The sequence below is a fragment of the Gobio gobio genome, assembly GCF_949357685.1.
Source record: "Gobio gobio genome assembly, chromosome: 18".
Lineage (NCBI taxonomy): Eukaryota > Metazoa > Chordata > Actinopteri > Cypriniformes > Gobionidae > Gobio > Gobio gobio.
The window spans coordinates 35,624,781-35,643,662 of record NC_137111.1 but is presented as its reverse complement, the minus strand read 5'-3'; positions in this window follow the sequence as shown (position 1 = coordinate 35,643,662).

Sequence of the window (18,882 nt, the reverse complement as noted above, 5' to 3'; positions counted from 1 at the left end):
CATCAGTATATTTTAAATGTACAAAACAGATTTTAGTAGCATCATACTGCTGAATTTGATATTTTAAAATGTAATTATTTTTAAATTACAGTTTTAAATTTTACAATTTACAGGTTGTTCTGTAGATATGTTTATATATATTTACAGAATTATTCTGCCAACCACAACTGCCAGTTTTTCTTTAAAAACGACAGGATTTTTTACAGTGTGCATTATAGTGTGTGTACTAATTGTTAGCTCGGTGGGACAGGGAACAGCTCTGCTGTATGCGGTCTAGAGTGCTCCCAGCCTGAGGACCCTAGAGAGTGCCCTCCAACCTCCCTGTCAGCTACTGTTAGATCACACATCCATGGTCACAGACTGAGACAGCATGCACACACTAACCCAAACACTCACTCACTAAACACACATACATGTTGGTAGCCCTATAATGGGCCCTAGACTGATGTGTTTCCACCGTTACTGATATTGTAAATCTAGCAAAGCTTTTTTTTTATTATTTAATTTTTTTGATTTAATCTTAACATGACTTGCATAAGTACAACCTTATTTGGTGATGAATTTTACACATGTTAAGGGAAACAAAACAAGAACAGATAGTACAATCACAGTGCAAAGATGTTCCTTATAGCCTTTCAAAAAAAAGAGAAAGGAATTTAGGCTATATATAAGATCTAAGCATTGCTTTTATACAGAATTAAAAAAAATTTAACATACATTTATTTTACACTAACTATACCTTTGTGTTATAGCCTTGGTATTATTTTACAAAAAAAAAATGTCTTTCTTCTTTCTCATCTTTTTCAGCATCACTACTCCAATCGTCAGTCAAGTGATCCTTCAGAAATCATTCTAATATGCTGATTTGCTGCTCAAGAAACATTTCTGATTATTAACAATGTTGAAAACAGTTGTGCTGCTTAAAGGATTAGTTCACTTTTAAATAAACTTTTGCTGATAATTTACTCACCCCCATGTCATCCAAGATGTCCATGTCTTTCTTTCTGCAGTTGAAAAGAAATTAAGGTTTTGGATGAAAACAGTCCAGGGGTTTCCTCCATATAATGGACTTCAGTGGGTTCCAAACGGTTCAAGGTCCAAATGACAGTTTCAGTGCAGCTTCAAAGGGCTTTAAACGATACCAGACGATGAATAAGGGTCATATATAGCGAAACGATCAGTTTCTGCGAGAAACCGAGCAGTATTTATGCTATTATTTTACCTCTTAACAGGAGAAACGCGATCGTCTCTGAGCTCTGCCATAACTTCCGGCAAGTAAGGTCAAATTTGATCGTGGTCATAGATGTATACGTAGATGCCTCATTAGCGACTGCACGGATTAGTAGAATGAGGCATCTACTATCGATATATCTATGACCACGATCAAATTTGACCTTACTTGCCGGAAGTTATGGCGGAGCTCAGAGACGATCGCGTTCTTCTGTTAAGAGGTAAAATAATAGCATAAATACTGCTCGGTTTCTCGCAGAAACTGATCGTTTCGCTAGATAAGACCCTTATTCATCCATTTAAAGTCCTTTGAAGCTGCAAAAGTCAGCAAAAGTTTATTTAAAAGTGAACTAATCCTTTAACATTTTTGTGGAAACCATGATAATCCCCATAAAAAGAAAATGATTTATTTGAGATATAAATCTTTTGTATCCGGATAAAAGTCTTTACTGTCACTTTTGATCAATTTAATGCATCCTTGCTGGATAAAAGTACAATTTTTATTTTAAAAAGAAAGAAAATAAAACACTTACCCCAAAGTTTACACATAAAATATTATTCATAATTTTCATTATCCCTAAAAACAAACAGTTTCTTTAATGCTAGAATAAATGTATAATGAAACAATAAGTGAGTACTCTTCTTATGATACTTGGTAACCTCTTTTGTCCTACTACATATTTAAATTACATCATCAATAATGGACGGTAAATATCAGTGACAGCTCCGCTTGGGCCAGAGGAAACATCTCAGCTATGTCCCATGCTACACCGATATAGGCTCTCACACACACATTTTGCGGGTCAGTCTGCGATTTGCATCACTAATTTAAAGACGAGGCTCATTAACCCAGTTTGCCTCATTAGCTAAATGCTCGCTATAGCCTACAAGTTTCAGTTTATGCAAATTGGTTAAGGATTAGCATGACATTTTTGGTCAAATTAAAGCCAAACTATGATCAACTAACAACAACTGTCACCTTCAGTCAAATTAGGTAGTTTTTATTGTGGTTATGACATTTCAATTTATATTTGCTCGATGTAAATGGCAACTAATAATCAGTTTATTTGTATCTAATAATCAGGAATGCTCTAACCTTCTTGAACACAAACCACAGAACATTTCCTCCGCTCTGACAATAAACATTTAGCAGCCTACAAAGTACAAACTAAGTTCACTCTCAACAGTCCCCACTGCAGTTCATTCAGTAAACAAATCTGGCTTGTTCTGCTGTGGAGATCAATGAGCATTAAATGGCAGACAGAGGCAGAAGTGGCTCGGTGCATTGCTCTTGAAAGAGGCAGCATTCAATCATTAAATGATTTCTTCTGGGTGAACTGCTTCCGTGAAACACTCTGAGGAATGTGATACAAGGATGAAGGGTTCATGATGTTGTTCTGGGGGTCACTTTTCTGAAGTTGCAGATATACTTTTTTACAGTATGTAGGCTACACATGCATTCATTTGGAAATTTGAAAGGAAGTTCACTGCTAAACTTTTGTTACCAACCAAGAACAGCAGGAATTCCATTCTCTCAGAGAATCGCTCAAAGAATGAGCCTTTCTCTTAGAAATTTTATAAACACAAAAAGATGCTGCAAGAACATTTGGTTGCATTTTAGGTTCAAAATAGGGGTGGAAACTGAAAAGAAAACCTTTATTAAAGGAACACTCCACTTTTATTCATCGCGTACTATGGGTGCAGCAGGCACAATGATATTACGCAGCACCTGAAAATAGACTAACTTCCATCAACATAACCAACGTGACAACCTGCTTGCATAGGGAGTGTGCTGGGGACTATTTTCAGACGCTGCGTAATACCATGGTACGGCAGCAAAGTTCCTTGATTATTACGCAGGAATGAGAGTAGAGCAACTTTTCATTTTCCGTCGGCCTTAGATGTAACTACAGAAGAGTCAAGGTTTAAATTGGAAAAATATCAAAAGCCTTTAGTCATTTTTGAGCGAGATGCTAACGGTCTAATCAGATTCAATGATCTATGCTAAGCTATGCTAAAAGTTCTACCACCAGATCTGGAGATTGGCTGAATTTATTAGAAAACGGTTAAACTCAATTGTTTAACTCGAGCGGAGTTGGAAAATGAGTCTATTTTCAGAAAAAGTGGAGTGTTCCTCTGAATTAAAAACTTTCAGGGGCTACTGTAGTCTATATTACAATATCTATTTTTAAATAGAATAGAATGAGATTATTTTATTTTTAACAAAATTATGTTACTTGTCACAATGTTAAGGAATGATATTTTTTTAATAATGTAAATCATGTGGTAACAGGGTTGTGCACAAAAGTTGGGGCGATAGATGGGGGTTATGCGCAACAAACTTCTGTAATCTGTAAAACAGGTCGCATCGCTTCTGATTCAGGGGCCGAATAGAATTTAGTTTTTATCACAGCTCAGTCAGAGCATTGCAAGTGGTGCTCTCTGCAGAGTCAAATGATGTCTAGCTCCACCTCTCTGAACATCTAATGGGGTGGAGGGATGGAGTTGTGGGAAGGGTTAAGGTGTGGTTGGATATTGTAGCTCCTCCCATTAGGCCCAGATTACATTCGCTCCTCTTTGCTGGACGTCTAGCGAGGGGGAGCTAGATATAAGCTCCACCCATTTGCTCTGCAGTGAGCAGCCGTTGAGCTCAGTAAAGCCGCAGTTTCCTCCTAATCTCTAACCATTTCTCCTCTTAATCTCTCCATATGGATTTAAAATATAGCATTCTGTGCAAAATTCAAATGGATCCGATATGTTTTGTGGTCTGCGCTGACTCGCGCATATGATCCGCTCTGTGCTATCTTGTCTCTGGATATAAATTTTGATCGGTGTAAACCAAGTTCTGGCTGTCCTTCTCTGCCTTTGAGAAAATGACAGCCCAAACGAGCTGATCTTGAATTTTCCTGTTATGACGTCATAACAGGAACGGTTACCTCCATTTCCTCCGCCCAGAGAATTTGGCACGCCCGTGCAAGCGCCATATTTTTTTGTCTTCGAGAGATCATGGCTTGTAAACGTGAATGCTGGCAGTTTCTCCGTGTTTGGATGTACAAATGAAAACAGAAGTCTTTTTTCAGTTCCTTCTGATCTATGATCAGTGATTTCTGATGTGTAGCTAATTATTCAAGTTCACACAGAACTTTATTATTCGTGCACACGCTGCGGCTTCTCTCTCTCCCGACAGAAAGGTGTTTTCGTGTTTTCTATCTTGTGAGTCAGTGTTTTTGTACGTCCTCGTCGCGTCTATCTATTCTAAAATGTACATACAGTCGTGAGTTTCTGCTCCACATCGGCAGAGCCACATCTTTAGAGATAAACCTCACGCACGCCGAGGCTCGGGCTGCACTGACCGGTCGGCCTTCAACATCACCGACCCCCAGTACTGCATCTCGCCTACAGCTGAGGCGCCATACGCTGCGCGAGATTAAGCAGAAGGGGGGTAAGCGTGAGCGTATCCGGGCTAGGCTAGCCAGCTATCCACACAATAAACTGGATTACATTCGATTACTGCTGTTGTGTCTTTGTTTGCGCTGTGTACTCAATGTGCATCACTGACACTTTTCATATGATAGGAAAATATCTAAAAATAATTATATAATCAACACTTACTCGTAACTCGTTAATCTCGACAGCTTTAATGGTACATTACATGTCTAACAAAGTTGGTAGAATAAGGAGGAAGACGGGCTCGGCGTGACTGGGACTCGTGTTTATTCAGAACTCTCAGATACAAACAAAATAAACTCGCTCTCACAACTCAGTAGTTACAATATAACTTTGTTAGCAATCGTCGCTCCGTCTCTGGTTCACTAGTGATGTCCGGTATGCGAATGAATCGTTCTTTTGAACCGGTCCTTTTTAGTGAACCGGTCGAACCAGTTCACCAAATCGAACTGAATCGTTCTAAACGGTTCGCATCTCCAGTCAGCGCTGATCCATAATTTACTAAAGTTTACTAACTTTCTGACATGAGTGACAGTCCCTCCGACTAGAAATAAACTCATAACCTGAAGTATATGCTAGTAACTGCAACAGTTTACTGAACTGAGACGTGCTGAGAGAACTGATGTAAAAAAATAAAAATAAACTGATGAGTCGTGCCTCATAGACCTCGTTAAACCACGCCCCCTCTGCTACAAGATCTAATACTCATTTCAAATGCAAAGATGTCAGCCAATCACAACAGTGGGCGTTTTCACTGAGGTCTCACATCAGACACGCCCCTTGAAACAGGGCATTCAGCTAGCCTAGAGGGCAAACATCAGTCTAGAAAAAATGCCTTTTATTTCTAAATTATGACATTTAATTATGTAAAAAGCATACTAACAATATAAGTACACCTCAGAATACATTATAAAATAAAATAAAAAAATCCATGCCATGGGACCTTTAATTAATTACTCTTTGGAACACAAATGAAGATATTTTTGATGAAATCCCAGACAGTAATTAAAATAGTTAAATATGTATAGTCCATGTGACTCCAGTGGTTCAACCTTAATTTTATGAAGGCCAGAGAATACTTTTTTTGCGCAAAAAACAAACAAAAATAACAACTTTATTGAACAATTTCTTCACATCTGTGTCGGCCTGTGTCACAAAGCATGTTAGAGCTAAAATCAGCTCCTAAATCTGTGAAAAGTTAGGGGTAGTCAAGAGGACTCGTAAATCACTAAGACCAAATCACAAACAATCCTAAAATGGATGTTGCTGGCAATCCGCCCTGCATGTGCAATGGGCCTTGGATTCTGAGCCTTTTCTTCATAAATGCAATAAATATTTTGATTCATAGATGACATGCGATGATGTCATCGCATATTTTGAATATGCGATGACATAACATAAAGGTTCATTTATGTACAGTCAATATGTATTGAAGGATGGAGAAAAGACAAAACATGGTCTCAAAACACTTGTGTAATGGGACACAAGTGTAGGCAGTGCAGGAACAGTCTGTCTCATTCTCGTTGGATTACTCAGAACCGCTAGATGGTGCTATAAGCTTCTGAAAAAAACACCACACACACACACACACACCATCTGTACAACGTCTGCACCTTCAGTCACTTTGTGTCATGACACAAAACCATTGTAGACCTTTTCTAATGCTTTTGGTCTGGTTGATATGGTTGGCCTATCTTTCAAATACGAAGTATGAAAATATGAACAATAAGTACAGCAATTACATTTGGAAAGTCAATATGTTGAATATATATAGAGAGAGAGCATTGGCCAAAAGTGATGTCCAGCCTAGGAAATTGACATATTCACCCTTTATTAAAATATTAAAAATGTGTTAAAGATTTTTTTTTTTTTTTGGCCAGGCTCTCATACAAAAAAATAAATAAAAATTATGAACATACAACAACAAAAAAACAAGAGAGAACCAATGAAATATTAATAACTGATTAGGTTATAGTCAGTGTATGCTTTTCCCTGTGGGCTTTATAACAAAATAAAACCTGTAGCTAGTTTGCCTTTTTGCCAGATAATTTTGTCGGATAAATATCTTAACCAAGTTTAGTGTTTTGTTCTTCCCTCATATTTAAAAATACATCAAATATTTTCCTCACATTTTGATGGATTGAACTTGTAGGGACATTAAAAAATCTCCTCTGGACATCACTTTTGGCCACTACTAGACCTATATTGTTATTATAGGCATCGTCATGTGTGGAGTATAGGGCTAGTTTTGATCAGACAGGCAGTTTCTCTGCAGCTGGGGTGGTTCCCACTATCTCTCCCCCACCTGGCGCTTATCCTGTGCTGTTTGCCACACATCAAAAAAGGGTCTTAGCATTACTGAAAGACAGTGAGAGAGAGAGAGAGAAAAAAAACAGACAGCTGTTTATTGTAAGTATTACAGAGAATTACAGATGGCGACAGTGTGGCATGTTTTGCATTTGTATATGGGTGCCCAGAGAAAAAATGTGTTCCGTAAATTGGTTTTGTGATCTGTTAACATATGAGAAATGGATGTCCAGACAGATATGTCCTTATTCCTTCAGGATACAAAAAAAGAAAAGAGGATGACCTGAGGCACTGAGGGATAACATAATGCAAAAAAAAAAATCATAATAAAAAATTACATTTCAATCATTTCAATTTCTTCCATTTACACACACACTATGGACCTTGATGCAGACGGTGGGAGTGCACAGTCTGTTGTTATCATTTGTCACATTTCATTATATTGTGTTTGTTGCAGACAGTAAGCCTACAATGATCTTTTGCCATTTACAAAGTTGTTCATTTTTTCAACCACTCTAATATTAAAATATAATTAAATAAAATATTAAATTAGATTTAATAACATTAACAAACCATGCCAAACACATCAAAATTTGGGTTACACTTTATTTTAAGATGTCATTGTTACAGTATAATAATCTACATGTAGATGCTTACTATACACTCAAAAAAATTACTTTCACTGTTGTTATGCACTAAAATCATCCTTGTTCACATTACTTAAAAAACTCATATAACTACATGAACTTAAATTTACTGAGTTGTTTCTATTAAAAATGAGTATTATCAGCTTTACTTAATAAGTGTTTGTTCGGTCAACTTAACATTGCTGAGTGAAAAGAACAAAGTGGGCAGTGGATCTAGTTCAGCATGTTTTGCAAGGGACTGCATTAGGAGTAAAATTAGGGATTGAAGTGTTATGTTTTTCAGTAAAGGGAAAGATGTTGTTAGTTTATGTTAGTGTTTAATGTTCAGTTATGTTGGACATTTAGAGTTTCTGTAATTTTGTGGTTACCATTGTGCAGAAGAGTGGTGCCTGTGTTTAGGCAGTGCATGGGCACTCATACACACACATTTATTGGATGAAATTCCTGCCCCCAATTATATTAAGTTTGTCCAATTAGTTATTTTAGCATTTTGTTTCTAAAAAATATGTTATTTAAAATTATTTTCCACTTCCACTTAGTTAATTTAATAAGGTAAATTAAATCGATGAATGTGTTCACATAACATAATAAACTTTTATAAATTTAACATAACATTATTAAGTAAACTGCACATATAAATATTATGTAACAGTGACAAATTCAAATGGTTTGTATTTACTCAAAGAAATTTTGTCAGCTTTACTTGAATTTATGTTGTTCATATAACTAAATTGTTGTTTGTAAAAATTACTCAATATAGTTGCGTGGAACCACTTGACGCTGCTTTTTTGGGTAAATTTAACAAGTCATTTTTTGGAGTGTAGGGTTAGGGCTTGGGTGAGGGGATAGTTGCATGTAATTATGCATTTTTCTTAAATATCAATTTTGATAATTTACTTTTATTACTATGGTAAGCATATGTAACAAGGACACTGTGAAATAAAGTGTTGCTGAAATTTGAAATATAAAAGTTGTAAAAAAAAATATTATATATATAGAAAAACGATGAATGATGATAATAACAATAATGATCAAAAATTTTATTTTTATTCTGCTATTTTCAGCAATCGTTTATATGCATTCAGATCACATGACCAATGACCTCTCTTCAAATACCTTCTATCATTTGGCTCTGGCTTGAGTGGAACATCATTAAGCTTTTAGTCAGAGGTTAAACCTCTCACACATTTTAGTATTTACCATATTTCCAAGTTCTATACAATAATTGTCAAAGAGAGCACTTACCTCTGACATAATTTGTATAGCTACTGAATAAAAATACGTGCTCAAGTCATCTGCCGCTTCTGTTTCTTGACCTTTTATTGGCACTTCATGATAATTTCCTACAATCTACCCCTCTTGATCTCCAGGTCATGACATTTAACTGCATTTTTCAGAGACATCTCAAATAGCTCATTCACAATGATTCTTTGGAGGATGAAACAAATGTGACAATAATATTACAAAGATTAATTTTAAAGTAGCTAATAAGGAAAATGTCTTGATGCATTAACCAGAATGTACAATATATATCTTATAAGAAAAAGTCATAAAATGATAGTTTTTCTTAATTTTGTATAATATTTTTAATGTACACAATTTTACAAATGTAAGCAACTTTTGTCTTCATATTTTAATTTAGTGAATTATTGAAAATGAAAATTCTATTATCATTTAATCAACCCTTATACCTTTTTTCTTTTAAAACCAGTATGAGTTTCTTTCTTCTGTGGAATATAGGAATTGTAATCTTTGGGTGTCCTATTCCTATAAGTAAACAAAGTAAAACAGTAAATTAGTAAAACATGTTAATATCTCTGGAGTGATCTGAGGTTGTTTTCCTAAAAGCCACATCTGCAGTTGGACTGGTGTACTTGGCAACAATGAAAGACTAAATAATTTCTGGAGGTGGATTCCTCTCCAGCTAACAAAAATATATTCTAAGGGGCTGCCCACATGCTCCGGGTGTGTGTTCACGGTGTATATTCAATACTCACTGCTGTGTGTTTGTGCACTCGGATGGGTGAAATGCAGAGCACAAATTCCGAGTATGGGACACCCATCACGTCACTTTTACTTGACACGACACCGTTTTCAACCGAAATGGAAAACTTTTTATGTGTCTTGGCCGTTCATAGGGTATGTTTACACAACAACAATGTACTAAAGTGTGTTTAGTTGAAAACAATGTTGTGTAAATGCCCCTTTATCAACAGGGTTTTAGGATGCTGAAAACGCAAACTTTTAAAAAAGGTTTCAGTCATACCCTATCTTTAGCATTTTACTTCTGCCGACTGCATTTAGGCTTCAAAATTCATAAAAGTTGAGTTTATCTGTGATAATTATCTTGATGGACAAAACTCTGTAAGTATCATAAACTTTTGTTGATCACAGAGCTTATTTTTAAGTATACTCCAAAAAGCCTATGGGAAAATCCTATTGGGTTTTTATCAAGGGAACCAGTGCGATGCTAACAGCCGATTGGCCTACAAAGTGACGTCATACCTGGCTGTTACATGTCTATAGAGGGTATGCACGTGACGTCACCGCCAGCCGCAGTGACTGCAGTTACGCCCACTGAGTGGCAGAAAGACTGAGGCAGCATTGGCGAAAAACACACAAAACACATTATATTAGATATCTGAGATATGTTTTTACAGACTGCCGGAAGCTACAGAAAACAGAAGCAAAGGAATCGCTGCAATTCACAGAAATAACTGGACCCTAGGCAGCGACATGTGGATTTGCAGATATCATTTTGTCTCAATATGTTGAATTTTGGGGTAAAATCATACCCTATAAATTGTATTGTTATATATTGTATTGACAACTCATTAATTAAATATTTACCATTGTATTCTGCCTAATTTGATGTTTTTAAATAAAAATGACAAAAGTTTTAGGGTGGTATGACGGTATATATAACATTGATATAATTGATCACCCAGATTTAGACCTACCTATATTGTATTTATATAAAGCATTCACAGGCAAATTTGCATTTTTGTGCGTGTATTTGCAATGTATTTCCCCGGCGTTGAAATCAGGCACATATAAATGTCAGGAAACACAATCCTGACTGCATGTCAATATCCATGGATCACTGGATCTTTAGTAAGTTGTAAGGAACACTTTTTTTTACTTTAAATTTTTTAACACTTTAATTTAGAAAATCGTTTGTATTACCCGCGTTTTCACAGTTTCCCCTATTAAATCCAGTCATGCTATAATACAGTGTTTTGAGGGCGTTTTCACAGATCCATGTGAACGGTGATTGTTTTGACAACGTTGTCTCTTCACACAAAAAAATCAAAACAAAGCTTTTCGAAACTCTGAATCAATTGCTTTGCAAAATGATTCAGTTTCAAATCGCTCGAAACACCACACGTTAGTGACGGCCTGCTGGTCAAAACTGTGTAAACAAACTACTAATCATTAAATACCATTAACAGTAGGGTAGGCAATTTCAGAGAGTCCAGCAATAACAAGCTAGCTTTGAAAGCATAAGATCCCACCACCCCTTCAGAGTACTCTCCAAAAGCCATGTCTCCTCCAAAACACATGAACGAGCAAAGCCAGAGCAGAGTCTGCAAAGTGTCACAAGAGACAGCAAAATTACATTACAATAATAATCAATGTAAACAACTTAAAGCTCTTACTTGAAAACGTATGCGTGTGAGTTCGGTAGAATGCGGTTGTCACTCCCATAAATAACCGAACTGTGTGTGAACATAACCATATTTAAGACTCTAATAGGAGTGACAATCGGATTCGCTACTTTGTGAACGTGGCCTTAGAGAGAAAGCTCTGAGAACGTTCCCTGTTAGCTCTTTCCATCTACCATTTATCCTGTTTCTGAATAACAAAATTGGAATGTTCCGACAATCCTAGTATCCATGGTGATTCAAACCACTTTGCAGTCTCCATAGAAATGCTTTATCAGCCTTTACGAGGTGCAGGTTTAGTACTTGGCCGACTGTTTACCGTAGCTAAGTTGATGGGTTAGGCCTATCTGACAACTATACCTACCCATATCCTCCTATATATAAATTCATAGACTGATGAGATCTTTTATGTGATCAGAGTTCATCAGCTGGCTCTCCAATAATCTAATCAGTCTACTCTGGTCCTGCTATTATCTAATCAGTGATATGATGTCATCAAAGAGGCAAATAAGTATGTGCCCGGATGACTGATGAGGTATTACAGAACACATCTTTATGATGACATAAAGAAGTCACTTAAATTCGAAATGACAGAAAATTTACCCAAAACCGGTTTAGCTGTTGTGGTAAAAATCCACAGACTTTTCAAATGTTTCAAATTTACATTGTGAAGAGCTGAATTTGATTATGTTTATTAGATAAGATATATATATATATATATATATATATATATATATATATATATATATATATATATATATATATATATATATATATATATATATATATATAAAAAAAGAAAGGACACCCTATTGAATTCTACTGTTTTCTGTATCATGGACATAAAAACAACCTTGAAAGTTGGAACAACCATTGCATTAGTTTGCCGCAGTGGCTCTATACTTGTTCCAAATGCCCAATTCAAAGACATCCTAAAAAATCTCAATTCTCTTTGCAACAACTTGAGGTGAAATTTGCTCATATTTTCCAACTCTTCACTACAGTATGATGGATAGCTATATATTCATTTAAATTGAACCGGAAAAGTTTTAGTGTCATCCAATTATTTTTTAAATATTATCTGAAATTATTAATGTAAATGCAGAATAACCCATTTCCAAAGTTTTTACAGAGGTATCCAACTATCTTCTGGGTAAAATGACCCCTGGGAACCAGATTCTGTTACCAATACTATCAATATTTGATGAGGATAACAGAGGAGGTGCAAGATTATCTGCAAGAGTAGAATCAATTGATGCAGAAATGTGAAGTCAGCAATCGCCAGTTTAACTGATACATTTTGCAACTATAAGTAAAATCTGAGTTTTAAATTCATAAAAATAAATATTTGCATCTAAGATGCACACTATTGGGTTTGTAACTTTTTGACAATTTTTCAAATAAAAGATTTCCTGTATCATAAATCTTTGAACTTTTGCTTAAAAACTATACAAAAACGCATTATTTCCTCAAAGTTTAAAAAAACGTCACCCCAGATAAAAATATTGGAACAACATATAACAAATCACTGTACCAGTTTCTTGGAGCAAAAATCAAGAAAGGAGTGAATAGTTGAAATTTCCATAGAATTTATTCTTCCATAATTTTGTGACTTCTATGTAAATTATCACTATTCTTCCTTTGATTTCTTCTTCAAGAAAAGGTACCATCCAATAATTTGCATTTGGAGTGGCATTCTGCACTTTTTTTCTAGATTCTTAGGCACACTTCCTCTTCTGTGTCTGTGTGATTGCTGATATCTCACTAGATTATCGGTTATTATCGATTATAGATTAAAGGCCTGTTCACACCAGGACGATTTTTGCGCGCGTTTATCGCCAACATTTGATGCCTCGTGACTAAACAATGGGCGCCAATGTGAGTGTGCACACCGACGCGCAAAACGCCAGGCGTAAAAGCGTCATTTAAAAAAAAAAAAACGCCTCAGGTTCGTTTTTTTAATTTTGACGCGGTGCGTTAAAAACTGGCCGACCAATGAGATCAGCGCTTTTGTTCACGTGGCTGGAGCTGCTGAAGTGACAGTAAAACACAACTTGGTGGCGCTCAAGCACAAAATCGGTCTTGCCGAGCACACATTGATGCGACGAAGAAGTAGTAAGTAGACAAAGAAGAAGATGAGCTGCTAATGCTGCTTGCAAAAAGTGTGTGAATGGTTTTGGCCATAGACATAATATATCTGTGGTTTTGGCAAGCACGTAAATATTGTCTCTCTTCTTCTTCTGTGTGACAAGCGAGTGTCAGAAGCGTAAAGTGCTGCAGCACCACCTTGTGTACCGGGAGCGCCATCTACTGAATTTGCACGTTCACTCGGCGCATCGCCAGTGAAAATCGCTTGGGTGTGAACCCTCAAGACGCGCCGAAAAACGCTACGAAAAACGCTGGCGATAAGCGCGCGCGATATTCGTCCCGGTGTGTACAGGCCTTAAGGTTGTATCACTTATCTTTGTGACATATATTTCTTTGCTACTAAAACAAATATAAAAAAATATCAAGTTTAGCTGTTTGCTCATAAAGTTCCCTCTCTCCTATAGAACATTCCAGAAAGATCTCAACAGTCCTAGAAAGTTCCATACAGTTCTAGAAAGTTTTAGGAATTGTTACGAGCAGTAACGTTTGTTATATGGTTGTTCCAATTTGTTATCTGGGGTGATCTTTTTTCTTTTAAATGTAACCCCTCCTGTTCGAACCACCCGCTCCAAGCGGGACTCGAACCCAGGTCTGCCGGCATGAGAGTCGGACGCTCTAACAAGGAGGCTAAAGGCTGCAACCTCTAGCATCAGTCGAGCGTTTCTTGAGATCAGAAGAGTGAAGTTTACTCGCACAGCAACTATTAGCTGGCCTCCGTCACACTCACCCCCCTAAACATCACTTCCATCCGGGTCACGGCACCAATGTAACCCCTCCTGTTCGAACCGAAACAATTTTTTTTCTACGGCATGTTTATAAAAGCTATTTAATTGAACTACCGAAGCTACCTAATCGAACTAATGCGGCATTCCAGGCAACCCGTAACCCTTGTTTTTCCAACCTTCTACCCGTGAAAGTGCACTGGATCGGCAGTTAGACCCGTGTGACTTCCTACCCATGAACTCATACTAGATCGATGTACTACCAGTTACGCGCTCTTATGTCACATAGACTGTGAAACAATGGCAGCCCCTACGGATGCGGTGTTTATGAAAGTCGTACACGAATACGTAAAACAAAAGGTATAACAGCTTCTCTTGCCTTATGCGCCGTTTTTTCTCCTCCGTTTCCCCCAAATAAGCAAGGAGTAATCACCTTTGGTGATAGAAATGATTGTAAATGAGCATAAGCCCCGTATGGTCCGCCATGCTTTGTTTACATCTATGAAATGACTTGCTGAAAACTGAGCTGGTTTTGACCAGGTAAAATGAGCGTTTTCTTACAATACTAATGAGAATTTTTAATTAAAGTATATTACAAACTTTTCATTTAGACACTAAAGAATCATATTAACTTGTACAAAAATTTCATTCTATGACCCCTTTAAGCCAGGATTAGATCTTATGCTGCGTTCAAGGCAGGTTTTTGAGCCTGTAAATTACGACTTCAAACCACGACTTTGTAGCGTTCCAGGCAGAGTCACGCCAAACTACCTGAGCGCAAGGAATTGTGGTAGCTATGTGACTTTAAATGATAATGAGCTTTGCTCACCCCGCCCCTCTGCTCTGTGGGGCGTTCGGTTCGACCCGACACAACACCACAACACAACACACGTGGAGTCATAGGCGTAATTTACGGGTGGGACGGGTGGGACATGTCCCCACCACTTTTTGCCAGGCTCGATATTGTCCCCACCACTTTTTAAAAGTAATTGAAAAATAGATTGCAAAGGTGTGTATTAAAGCAAAAGCACGATCTACAAATCGTAATTCATTCATTTAACAAATTTTTCAGCCGGTCAGAAGCTTTTTTTCCATTACAGATTTGCACAAAACTTTTGCCATATTTCCTAAGTCGATAAAAAAAAATATAATGCGAAATGACAGCGTTTCCATTAACTGATGTTATGCGACTAAAACAATTTTTTTCCTCACGTGATAAATCATTCCAAATATTATGCCACGTATGTTGTTAGGTTTACGTGTATCCCAGCCACCGCACGCGTGTGTTATTCAAGCACTGATGGCAAGGAAAGCCCCTTATACTTGAGCGGCATAAGGTGTTTCTGGGTGTTTCTCTCTCTTATCTGCTTCAAGGTCTTGATAAATTGTGGCATTTTATATTCTATTGTTTTTTATGAGTTTAATAAAGAACTCGTCTTCTGTCCAAACACACCATCATCTGTAAAAGAATGATCGACTGTTACATACGCCAGGTTATTGTGACGCATTGCTGCCAGCCTACCACATACAGAGACGAGCGAAATGTTTGAAATTGCATGGTGGTAACTCAAAGTTTTACCACTTCGTTACGGGTAACAGGTGCCATGGACCGCTCATGTTAACATCAGTGGCATAACTTTAACCTAGAAATTACGGACCCCGGTGCAAAAATATCAAAACAGGCCTACTGTAATATATTGTATGCTATAGGCTACTGTAATACATATATTCTAGAAATGTATTAAAAACAAAGACACTTTCAGCATTAGGCTACTCAAAGGCCGCGGTCTGCGGAAACAGGCCAGTGGGTTCACTCTAAAAAAAAAAAAGGTTCTATATTGCACCAAAAATGGTTCTTGGCTCGTAATCATAGGGGAACCTTTTTTAGTGCTATATAGCACCAATTTTGGTGCTTCAGTGGTTCTTCAGCGGTTCTTCAGAGGTTCTTCAGCGGTTCTTCAGAGGTTCTTCACCGGTTCTTTGACTAAGGTGCTATATAGCACCTCTGAAGAACCGCTGAAGAACCACTGAAGCACCAAAATTGGTGCTATATAGCACTAAAAAAGGTTCCCCTATGATTACGAGCCTTTTTTTTTTAGAGTGTTCGTTAAGCATGTCAATCCATTCCTGGCGTTCTTATTTTGCTTATGTATTAAATATACAGGCAATTAGTTTATGAAACCTTGATCAAAATTAAAATACAATTTATAGAAAACGAAATTCACAAGAAATGATTTCTGCAAAACAACACTCAATAGAAATCATGTCCACTCCATGTCTCCAGACATATTGCGCATCTTATAGCCTATACTCATGCCGACGAAAGCGCCTGCGAATTCTTTCATATTTTTCATTTTTGCAGGGGGGTTTTTTACCACTTCGTTATTTTGGCTCAGAATTTCGTTTGTTGGAAATATGAACTGAATTTAGGAATTAAATTTGAAATTAAAAACTTTGCGTTTGATAAAAAAAAAAATTTTTTTTTGAAACGAGTGGAGAAGGCTACAAGCAAAACATAACCTATTTAGATTCATAGTTAGGCTATATCTTTAAATATTAGCCTATTATATTATTGTTTTAATTTGTATATGTTGATGATGAAAAGTTAATTGTATTTTAATTTTGATCAAGGTTTCATAAACTAATTGCTTGTAGCCTATATTTAATACATCGGAAGCAAAATAAGAACGTCGGGAATGGATTGAACCCATGGCCTATTGGATAAGGCTGAAAGCGTCTTTCTTTTTAGTACATAGAATGCAGGCCCGGAGTGGCCATCGGGAGAATCGGGAGAATTCCTGGTGGGCAGCTCTTTCCGCTCATAAATTGGGCCGGCAGACTCGGCTGCTTTCTCTTCGTTTTCTCTGTATGTCTATATGTGTTAAGTTACTGTGTGACTGATATAACAACACAGCACATTACACTAGATTTGAATTTAAATCAGCGCATCAGACCGTGCATTAAAAAGTGCCGCTTTCTGTTGTCAGAGCGCGCGCTCTCTCTCTCTTTAAACTGAAGTGCGTCGCGTGTACTCAGGTCGTTGTCATTGAGAAAAAAAAAGAAAAAAAACCGTCATTTAATGATGTGGGGAGAGTAAGCTAATCGCGAAGAATAAAATGGATAGTAAAAAGATGCCAGGGGGAGCTGAAAAAGGCAAGTTAAAAAAAGAAAGGCATTGGAGGATGACGCAGCCAAATGTGCCAAAATTACAGATATTTTTTCATGACAAATGAGCACACAGGAATTGGAAACTCATATATAGTCAAAATACTATATAGAAAGACGGTCGGGTGCGGTTACTTGGGAGAAACTGCAACGCGTAATGAATGTGTCCCGCCTTCTAAGTAAAGAGCCAATCGGTTGAATCAAAGATCCACTGGCAAATGACTGCCAATATTATAATTTTATTTATCAAATTGATACGGATATATAAATAAAAATTATAGTGCTAAAATTATATTTCTTACTGCAATACTGCATTTTTGTTTGAATGCAAACCATTTTTTAGGTTGGTCTTGGGCATAGACTCCCGGGCTGTTGTTGTGCCCTACGCAGCGCTTTAATGGGATCGGCGGCACTGTCCCCACCACTTTTCAAAGCAAAGTTACGCCACTGCGTGGAGTGTTGCCTTGACAACATTTGAGGGTATATTTTCGAGAAATAATGGCAACGGGAGTCTCTGAGGACACATCTGAGCAACCTTATCATTTTGAACCGGAGTCGGACCAGGAACAGATGACGAACCCATCGAAGTTCGAACAGGACGTTTCTGAATGGTTGGTTAATGTCATGTCACTTTGATCTATCTTTGTACTGGCAGAGTAGCGTAGTTGCTATGTGTTTACTGATGTGTTAGTTCATTGACAGATTGATGTTATGCTATAAGATTTTTTTTTTTACATTACTTCTTAATCAGTAACAGACACCGTTATAAACCATGTACAAAAGTAAGCTTAGTGTAGTGTTAACACGTTAACTTTATCACCCGAGTACACAGTTTGTAATAACAAACATAATGCGTTGTTCATTATAAACGTGGGATTATAAATTATATTGAGAACGTCATACACAGAAAGCATGCCGTAATGTAACTTACCCTGTAAACTTTAGCCTCATTCATCGTGAAGCGTGCAAGCGATTTGCAAAGATTAATATAAAGGTTAATAAAACGTTACACTCACATCTTCCTGAGGTGCAGCAGGAACACGATCCTTTTTTCAAGAGCAGCTTATTAGCAAAACCTGCTTTATACTGACGCTCGTTTATAAAGCAGTCTGCTGAGAAATGATTCGCGCAAACATTGACGTTGATCGGGGGGAATACTCCCTTCTAAAGCAAAACTCAGCAGCCACTGGGTCTTCAGCGGTTCGGATTTAGGAACATCAAAATGACTGCTGTGTTCGTTATTACACCCAACAACACAACACCACAATCGCTTAGACGCCATTCTGCTCCAGAGTATCAACAATGGCGGACTGATGACAGCTCGCTCAGGGCGGGTCTGTGTTGAAATGCTGCTGTCAATCAACAATCTTAGGAGGGGTGTACACCGTGTAACGTCACACGGTCAGACGGCTCGATTTGAGACAGGGGAAAATATATAAGGAGATTAAAAAAAAACACTGGATGTATTTTTATCATTATAGGATGGTTGTGTACAGGCACTGCCAACACACATTTCCGTATAATCAACTTGTAAAAGTGCATTTACCATTC